Genomic DNA, 9,331 nt, shown 5'->3' on the forward strand with positions numbered 1-9,331 from the left:
CTCTGAAGAGCTTTCCAGACGAGAAATTTCTTGGTTTTGTTGTTCTTGGCCTGGAAGAGACAGGGTGCTGATGGGCAGAGCTCACTGGGACTTTGCCTTGGGCATGCATCTGATTCAACGTTTCCACAGAAGAACAGAAGACAGAATATTTTCTTTCCTTTAAAATGCATGCGCACCCTCTCATTTGCAGGGGTTTCAGATGTGTCAGGGTCACACCCAGATGCCATCACTAATCTGGGCTCTCTGGCTTTAGGGCTGTCCCACTCCTGTGGGCTATGGAGGGTCTCCTGCTGCCCTTGGAGGGTGCTCCTCTCTGCCCCTTCTAGCACCCTAGGCTGCAGGGCTGGGTCTCCAAGGATTGCTTTAGGAAACAGATTTCTCACCTCCCCCCATGTCCTGCGCTGCCCTGTTGCTACAAAGCCCTTTGGTTCTCGATCTGGGGAAAGAGTATAAGTCCCTGGAGTTGACTAGGTATTTCAAGCTGCAAAATGACCCGGCATGAGACCCAGAGTCTTGCTAAAGGGGACTGGTTTCCAGCAAAGCCAACTACTCAGAAGATGTTTAGCTTTAAAATGTGACTGCAGCATCTGCTGATTGCAAAATGGAGCCGTTTCAGCAGGACCAAAGTAGCAGCCTCGGTCTCACTGTGCAAGAATCATCTCCATAGAACCCCATTCCCCCACCCCCCAGTCAAAGCCTCTCTTGCCCCAGAACACAGCCTAGGGCAGGCCCTTTAATTTCAAAAGAGGGCCTGAGCTTGTGCATTGTGCTGAGGGAATCTGTTTAAAAGCCTGAATATGGAGTTGGCAGCAAATCACCCAGCAAAGTCATTATGCTGGTTTGGATGTATCATGTCTCCCCCAATGCCATTATCTTTGATGCAGTTTTGTACAGGCAGGAAATGTATTAGTGTGGATTGGGTTGGAACGTATTGGTTCAGTGTCCATGGAGATGCGACCCACCCAACTGTAGGTGATAATTCTGATTGGATAATTTCCATGGAGGCATGGCCCCGCCCATTCAGCATGGGCCTTGTTTAGTTTACTGGAGCGCTATATAAGCTCAGACAAGGAGCTCAGAGCAAGCTGGAGCTGAGAGAAATTTTGAAGACAGCCTTTGGAAGCTGATGCAGACATTTTGGAGAATGCCGTTTTGAAACACAACCTAGGAGCAAGCAGACGCCAGCCACATGCCTTCCCAGCTAATAGAGGTTTTCCAGATGCCAATGGCCTTTCTCCAGTGAAGGTACCCTTTGTTGATGGACACTTTATGGCCTTAAGACTGTAACTGTGTAACCAAATAAACCCCCTTTTATAAAGCCAACCCATTTCTGGTGTTTTGCATTCCAGCAGCATTAGCAAACTGGAACAGTCATCAATGAGCAACATTGTGGTTTTACCCTTGTCAAAGAGAGAGCATTTCTTTAAATGAAAGCCAGATTTCTGCAGTTCACTGAGATCTTTATTTCCTGCCAGTGAGAAAGAACGTGTTTGCAACCATGACCCAGAGGGATGGCATGTGGATCTCTGGAAGGCTGGCTGAACCCCTGGCAGACACCCAATGACCTGCTGCAATCATGGTTCAGTGTTGGGCCCTTAGACTTCCAGTCTCTTGAATTACCCAGAGTCAATCAGAGGTGGGAGTGCTGACTCACATTAGCAAAACTCACAAGAGACTGATGTATACACCACAGCACCAGCTTGCTGATTTTCCAGGTGAAGTGGGAAATTCTTGGTGGACCAGACCTCTGAGTAAGCCTTGTCAGTCAGCACCTTCTCCTTGTGGGCGAGCTAGGCAGGAAACCAAACTGAATTGAAAGCAGTTTGATGACCATAAAATTAGTGCAGGGAGCAGTTATTCAAATGTTTAATAACAGTCAGGCTTGGCCGGTCAGCCTGATATATCCATCTCTTCACAGGGTTGGCCCAGCAGCACGTGGGGCTCCGATTCATGAAGTTCACTGCTGGAGACTCCCCATCCCTGGGATGATGCTGAAAGGACAGCTGCCTCTCGGGGCACCATTTTCCATGCTGCATGGCTGGCCCAGCCCCTCCCAGTAGCCCTAGTGCCACCAGCTCTCTGATCTCCCCCCAAGCATTTCCCCTTAATAACAGAGGCTGCTGAGTTTTTTGTTGGTGTGCGACTACCCACCTAGAGATGCACTTAGTGTGGCCAGGTGACTAACTTCCAGCCAATAGAATGTGAGCAGGTGTGTGACGTCTGGGCCACTAACATTTAAAATTGGAAACTGTGGGCCCCACTCTTCATTCCCATGAGCTCAAATGCAGCCAGGATAGGGTGAGGCAGCTGTGCCGTGTCAGCGAGGACAATACCTTGAGAAGAAATACCTGTGTGCTTGGGACTTTTTCACACACACATGTGCACACACACACACATACTTGCACACACTACTTCCCCATCAACACGCACAGCCCCCAAGAAGCCCACGTTCTATTTCCATGGCATGTTCCAGAAAACCTTCTCTATCCTTTAACTGTAGAAACTTCCTTCTCTACTTGATTCTTCTGGACCCATTTTATGCCTCTTTTTCTTTCCCACCAAACGTGTCTTCTCAGTGGTTGGGCAGGTGGAGGAGAGACACCTGGAGGGCACTATGGTTGGATGGACCTCTGGCCTTGATGTGCTTCTGTTTCCAGGAGAGAGGAGGGCTCAGCTGGGGTACCCTGGGACTGGGTGATAGAATTCCAGGAGAAAGCCTTTCTCCTGGCCAAACTTGGGGCTGCTGGTGTCTTCTGTGGGCACCTGTGAGGCAGTGCCAGGGCCTGGGTCTCTGCCTTGCCTTACCTACCTGAATGGAGGGGCTGGGCCAGCCTGTCCCCCCAACCCAGTCGCTTCTCCTGTCCCTGGGAGATTGGCCACCTCCCCAGGCTCCTCGCCCTGATGCACTGCAGGGAAGAAGGGCTTTTGGCAATTTCTTTCCAGATACTCATGTAGTTCCTCTTCTTAGAATTTGGGAGGAGGGGGGTGAAGGGGTTATTCGTGGGGGATACCTGGGGCCGTTCTTTGTCGCCTGGCTCTGAGATGAGCTGGATACTGTTCCCTGGATAATTTAGACCAACCTCCCCTAAGAGGAGAAAGTGAGTTCCACTTTCTATGGTGTTGCCTTAAATTGACAGTATAATTAATTTTCTTCAGATTCCCAAAGGCCCAGCTCATCCAGGAATCTGTTGGCCTCCCACCTTCAAAGCTGGATCCTTTCTTTCTCTTTCTCTTTCTTTCTCTCTTTTTCTTTCTCTTTCTCTCCTTCCCTCCCACCTTTCCTCGCTCTCTCTCTTTCCTTCTCCCTCTCTTTTTCTTTCTTGCCTCCCCCTTCCCCCCTCTTTCCTTTCTCTTTCTTCTTTTCCTTTCCCCCAGGTCAGCTTGCAGCCTTTAGAAAACACTGGCTCCGTTTCCTAGTTTCATAAATATGAGACCCAACCAGGCCATTCACTTTTGGAATTCTTTTTCTGCAGGTCAAAAGATGCCATGAAAACTCTGGCAGGAAAGCAAAGCAAAGAAAATGGAGGTTCAACTTTTTAATTTTATTTTTTACCTCTTAAAGTTAGGTTGAGTTGGGGTGGGAGGGTGGGAAGGAAACAATATGCGGTGACAGGGCAGCCTGGCAGCTGAGCACGACTTCCCCACTCTGACATTGGGCCAGGACTCAGCTTAGGTGGCTCTCCACGTGCTCCCTGATCTGAAAGCCTCCATCTGCCAACAGTCCCAGGAAATGGAGTTCTCACCCCCCTTCTATATCGCAGCCCAGTTGTCCCGGGCAGGTGGACACTCACTGGGAGCTGATGGGAGCCTCTATTACCCTCAGACACTCTCAGAGGGGCTCGTGGACCCCCAAGCTCAGCCCCATTTAGGGCAGCTCTTCCCAGAATGGGCTTGGGGTTCTTGTGGATCTGGGTGAATTTTTCCCCAGAGACCCCTGTCCTGCAGGCTGCCCTCTTGGGGCCTCCATTGGCTTCTTCACCCACGAAATGAGAGTGCAGAGCTTTTGTCACATGGGCAAGGCATCAACCTCTTCACTCTTCAGGCTTCTGCAAAATAGGGTATTTTGAGGACGAAATGAGAAAGCATTTATAAATACCCAGTGCAGTGTCAGGCACACGTGACCGGGCACCCCAAATGGTAGCTGTGGGGGTGACATTCCTGTGGCTTCTCCCCTTCTCTCTTTCCCCTCCCCCTGCCTTCCCCTCCTCCCCCTCCTCCTTTTCCTTCTCCTCCTCCTTCTCCTCCTCCCTCCTACTCCCCCTTTCCACCTAGTTCTGTGCCTCCAGACTCTGCTTAACAAACAGGAAAAGCTCCACATCTGACAAGGCGGCTCCTCCACACCAACGTGGGACACCAGAACCTGCATGGGGGAGCTCCTCACCAAGCGTGGTAGACTCTCTCATTTCCAGGCTGCTTAATATTCTGTTTCTAGCTTGGGACTCTAGAGCTTTTACATCAAGTGTTGGGAAAACTGTCACCCCAACACAGCCGCTGGGTTTGCCTGAAGCAGACCCTGAGACAAGGATTTGAAAGAAAGCAGTTAAATTGGCTCAGGGACCCCAAAAAGCACATTCTTGATCTTGACCCATATTCTTGTAGGGTGAATCCATTGTCAATAGGAAGGAGCTCTTGAAGGTTTTATTCTTTTTGGTTAAGTTGTGGCCCATCTGAATAAGAGTGGCCTTAGTCTGGATCACCAGAAACCTTATAAGAAGCCAGAAGCTGAAGTCACAGAAGCAGAACAGAGAGGACATCACCATGGGGCAGGAGACAGAAATGCAAGTCAAAGAACCCCAAGGATGGTCAGCAGCCAGCACACAGCATGCAGACTCTGGGAGAAAGCTGAGTCTAACTAACATCTTGATTTCAGACTTCTAGTCTCAAAATGGTGAGATAATGCATTCTTGTCGTTTAAGTCAACTCGTGGTATGGTGTTTGTCATGGCAGCTGGGCAAACAAAGACACTGTGTGTGGGGGGCAGATAACTCACTATCTCCCTGACAATCAGGTCCACATCCTCCCCCCATGGTGGCCCAGGTGATGAGATGAGAGAATACCTGGTACACAAATGCCCCAAAATGTCAATGCCATACAATTACCATTTTCTCTGGGTTGGAACCGAAGGGCTTGCGCTTCCCTGCAATCAATTTCCAAAGCTGTTGGGAGAAGTAGGTACAATTGCTGAAGCTGCCTACTCCTGCCCTCCTTAAACTCTATTTCAGATAAAATGCTGCTTTGCAATCACTGCAGCTCACAGCATCCCCCCTGCCCCAATCCCCATCGTCCCCAGCAGGCATTGACTTGGCTGCACCATCAGGAGGCAGCATGGAAGCAGGGGTCAAGAAGGTCAGAAGTTCTGACTTCACACCCTGGCCACTGATTGCTGTGCCTTCAGGTGAGAAGTTGCCTCGAGGCTGGCTTGCAGAAACAGCTATGTCTAGAACCCATTAGTGGACCTCCCTGTATATGGTGAAAATACCAGGGAATGGGGGTGAGGTAGCACGTTTAGAAGCACACAGGCATGAAGTTAGAATATTGGGGACAAACCTGACTGGTATTCCTGTCACTCAATATGCCTTCCCAGTAGCAGGATGACATACACCCAGTAAGTAGAAAATAATTTTAAAATCAACCTAAGTAAGACAAGTTACAGGTTGTGCTGCAAAGTCAGAAGGAGACACTTTGGAAATTGCTTGTTGGTGTGAAAGACAAATTGGAGTGGAGTTTGCACACTATGGCATTTTATTTGGGACACCAAAGTTTTGCTGCAGCAAGAGAAGCCAGGACAGAAGTAGCTTTGGATTCTAGGGATGGCACACCATTTTTATAGATATAGAAAGGAAGTTAGCTCTACTCCTATGAATTGGATGAGGGCTTGTCTGTCTTTCAGGGGTGGGTTTAGGGCAGGTGGGCTTTATTTTGTATTGGGTCAAAGGTAATGAGAAAGGGGCTTAATGAGCTCTCTGGGTCAGCTGCCTTGGTGGGATTTCAAATTTCAGAAGATGAAGAGGAAACTTAACAGGGCATTTTTTTTTTTTTTTTTTTTTTTTTTTTTTACTCTAAGGGCCCTCAGGGCTTTCTCTAATTGCATCACTGGCTTCTGTATGTGGAATGGGATGAAAGAGCCAGGGTACTGATCAACGTGCCACCAAGACATAGGGCGCAAGTGAGACATGACACTTTACCAGTGACACAGACACAAGATGAGACAGTGGTCATGGCCGAGCCTTGAGCCCTGCCTTCCAGGACCCCTTCTGGTCAGCTACATGGAGAGTAGCTGTCTGAGCCCTTTCTCCACCTGCCACTTGTGGCACCTGGAACGCCTGCTCCTACAAACTCAGAAAGCCTTTCCCGGGCATCATCCTGTCCAAAGCCCTTCATTCCAGTCCCCCTTCCCTCCTTGAGCTTGGTCCACACCTTGACCTTCTCAGTGATCACATTCCGGCTTCCTTCCTTTCACCCTGGCATGCTTCTCCTTAGCATTTCCACCTGTCATTCCTACACCAAACTCTTGGGTCAGTGACCCTAGGGAGTGGCCAGGATGAGTCTCAATTTCCCATTCACAGATACAGATGTCCAGAACAGCTGGGTTCAAAGCCATGTTGGTAACAAGCAACCAATCTATTCTGGGGTGTGAAAGGGAGAGAAGCTGCCACTCCTTAATTCTATGGGAATATGTCTGTGTGGGTTCAAACCCCACTCCTGGTACCAAATACTGTATCTGTCAGGTCCAGCCAGGAAAGCGGAAGCCACAAGGGTTGTTTTAACACATGAGCTTTAAAATTAGGAAATGGCTAAGCAAGTGTTGGAGATCAGAGGAATAGGCAACACACACCCATGCATCTCGGGCTGTGGCAGTGGGGTGATTGCTGGCACCCCCCCTGCCATTCTGGGTCATTTCGCTGAGTGAAGGTACAGGTAGAGAGTCAGGGTGTGAGACGGGCACTGGCTCTTTTGCCTTCTTAGCTGGCAATGGTGTTCCATGTAGGGGTACTTTAATTCTAGCACTAGTGGCCGCTGGTGATTAGCCATCAATTCTGCATCCAGCATTGTGTTCCCACAATCCTGCCAACAAACCCAAACAGTAGGCATGAGGGGGAAATGAAGCAGGGGAGGCAAAGCTTGTTTGTGGGGGACTGGGTGGGGAGAAACAGCTGATCCCCAGAGAGTCTGTGGTGGACAAGCTTTAAGCTGGGTCCTGGGATCCTCACTGTGGTGGGTTTGGATCTCTATGTACCCCAGAAAAACATGTTCTTAAACTTAACCCATTCATGTGGGTGTGAACTCATTGTAAGCAGGACCTTTTGACAAGGTTATTTCACTTAAGGTGTGGCCCAGGATGGGTTTTATTCCTATTACCAAAGGCCTTATAGGGAAGGTCACAGGAAGACAAAAAAGCCACAGAGGGAGCAGCCAGAAGCACCTGACAGAGAAGGGAGGGGCCGCCATGTGCACTGCCATGTGACAGAGATGCCAAAGGCCAAGGATCGCCAGCAGCCAGCCCCAGAACACCACCGTCTTTGGGAAGAAAGCATCGCCTTGATGATGGCTTGATTTGGACTTCTCCCAGGATCAAAACCATGAGCCAATAAATTCATGTTGTTTAAGCCAATCCATTGTATGTACATGCTTTAGAAACAAGAAAACCAACAAATCCACCATGGATAATCCTCTCCCCTAGAGGGTGGGTGGGACCTGTGACTTGCCTCTGACCAAACATGATGGGGTGCCACTTGTACTTATGTCTTGCTGGCAGACTTTCTCTCCCTTGCTTTATTTAGTGAAGCCCTCTGCCATGCTGAGAGAGGCCCACAGAAGGGGCCACATGGCTGGGAACTGGAGGTGGCCTCTAGGAGCTGAGGGTGGCCTCCGGCTGAGAGCCAGCAGAAAGCTGGGCCTTCAGTCTTACAACAGCAGGAAACAGATTCTGCCAATGACCTGAGGGAGCTCAGAGGTGGGTCCTTCCCCGGTGGAGCCTCTGATGAGATTGCAGCCCTGGCTGACACCTAAATTGCCCCCTGGTGAGACCCTGAACAGAGAACCCGGCTTAGCTGTGCCCAGACTCCTCACCTACGGAAACCTGTGTGCTGTTTTCAGCTTCTCAATTTGCAGTTATTTGTTATGCAGCACCAGAAAATGAATGCAGTGTTCAGTAAATGAGAGCAAAGCATGAATGAAGAAGCACACAAATGTTCCTGGCAGCACAGGGTCCCTAGGCAACCTGGGAAAGGAGGCTTGAGGCAAAGAGCAGGAGCCAGGGGCAAACCCAGGCTCCAGGAGCTGGACTTACTGCCAGAGGTGGCCTGAGTGACTGGCAAGGAAGTGGCAGTCTGGGCTGGGGCTGTACTTCTGTCCCCAAGTGGTTCTTACTGTGTTTCTTGTGGTGCCAGAGATCCATTCTTTGGGCTCTTAAGGTCCTCTCTTTCTTAAAGGGTCCCTGTCACTACGTAGAAGAGGGAGTGATTGAATCAGGAGTATTTTATTACAGTTTTGGAGCACCTCATCAGTGCCAGGCAACATGCTTGTGCAAAAATAAGAAAAACACTGGTCCTCACCCCCCTTGCTCTGAAACCACCCAATGAGATGGAAGCAGAGAGGAGATGTCTTGAGGTAGGAGCAGTGGGGCCAGAGGGAACCTGGAAGAGAGTGGCCCTTTCTACCTGGGAAGGTGGGAATGAAGGAGGGCTCCAGGAAGAGGCATGTTTGAACCCTGGTTGCTCACATGAGATGCCACGGCCTTTAGAAGAAAGCATGCTGCTTGGGTCAAGGCTGGGTGAGGAAAGAGCCCCAGTGAGCTCCAGACCTTGCCCTGGCTTCGCCCTGGTTCCCGTAGAAGGGAGGGCCTGGCCCAGGAGGGTGATGGGCATTGGTAGCCTCATACTCTGCTAGGACCCAGGCCAAACCTCTTTTAGAAAGGTTTGTTCAGGATCAAGGAAGAGTGCAACAGACCCAAAGGCAGGCCGTGGGGAGTCCTTTCAGGAAATTCAAATGGAGTTGAGGCTGCAGCTGAATTTAATTTCAATCCATTAAAGCCAGGAGGAGATGGGGATGTGGGGCTATTCTTACTTTGTCTTTCATGGGCAGCCAAGAACCGGTCCAGGCTCCCAAGCTGAAGCAGTGCAGAAAGTTCCTGGGAAAACAAACCAAGTGGATGAAAAATAGATGCTGAAGCGTCTGAGCCAGCAGGGAGACTTTGATCTGTTTGCTCCAAGGACAGAGGGGATGGGGAGGTGGGGCTGCTCCTGGCAGTGGAACGAGGAGAGGCCATTTGAGGCTGCTCTGAGAGCCACACATGGCTTCGCAGTTGCTCACTCAGCTGCGTGGGGAGAGG

Source organism: Choloepus didactylus, chromosome 19 (assembly GCF_015220235.1).
Source record: "Choloepus didactylus isolate mChoDid1 chromosome 19, mChoDid1.pri, whole genome shotgun sequence".
In the NCBI taxonomy this organism is placed as follows: Eukaryota; Metazoa; Chordata; class Mammalia; order Pilosa; family Megalonychidae; genus Choloepus; species Choloepus didactylus.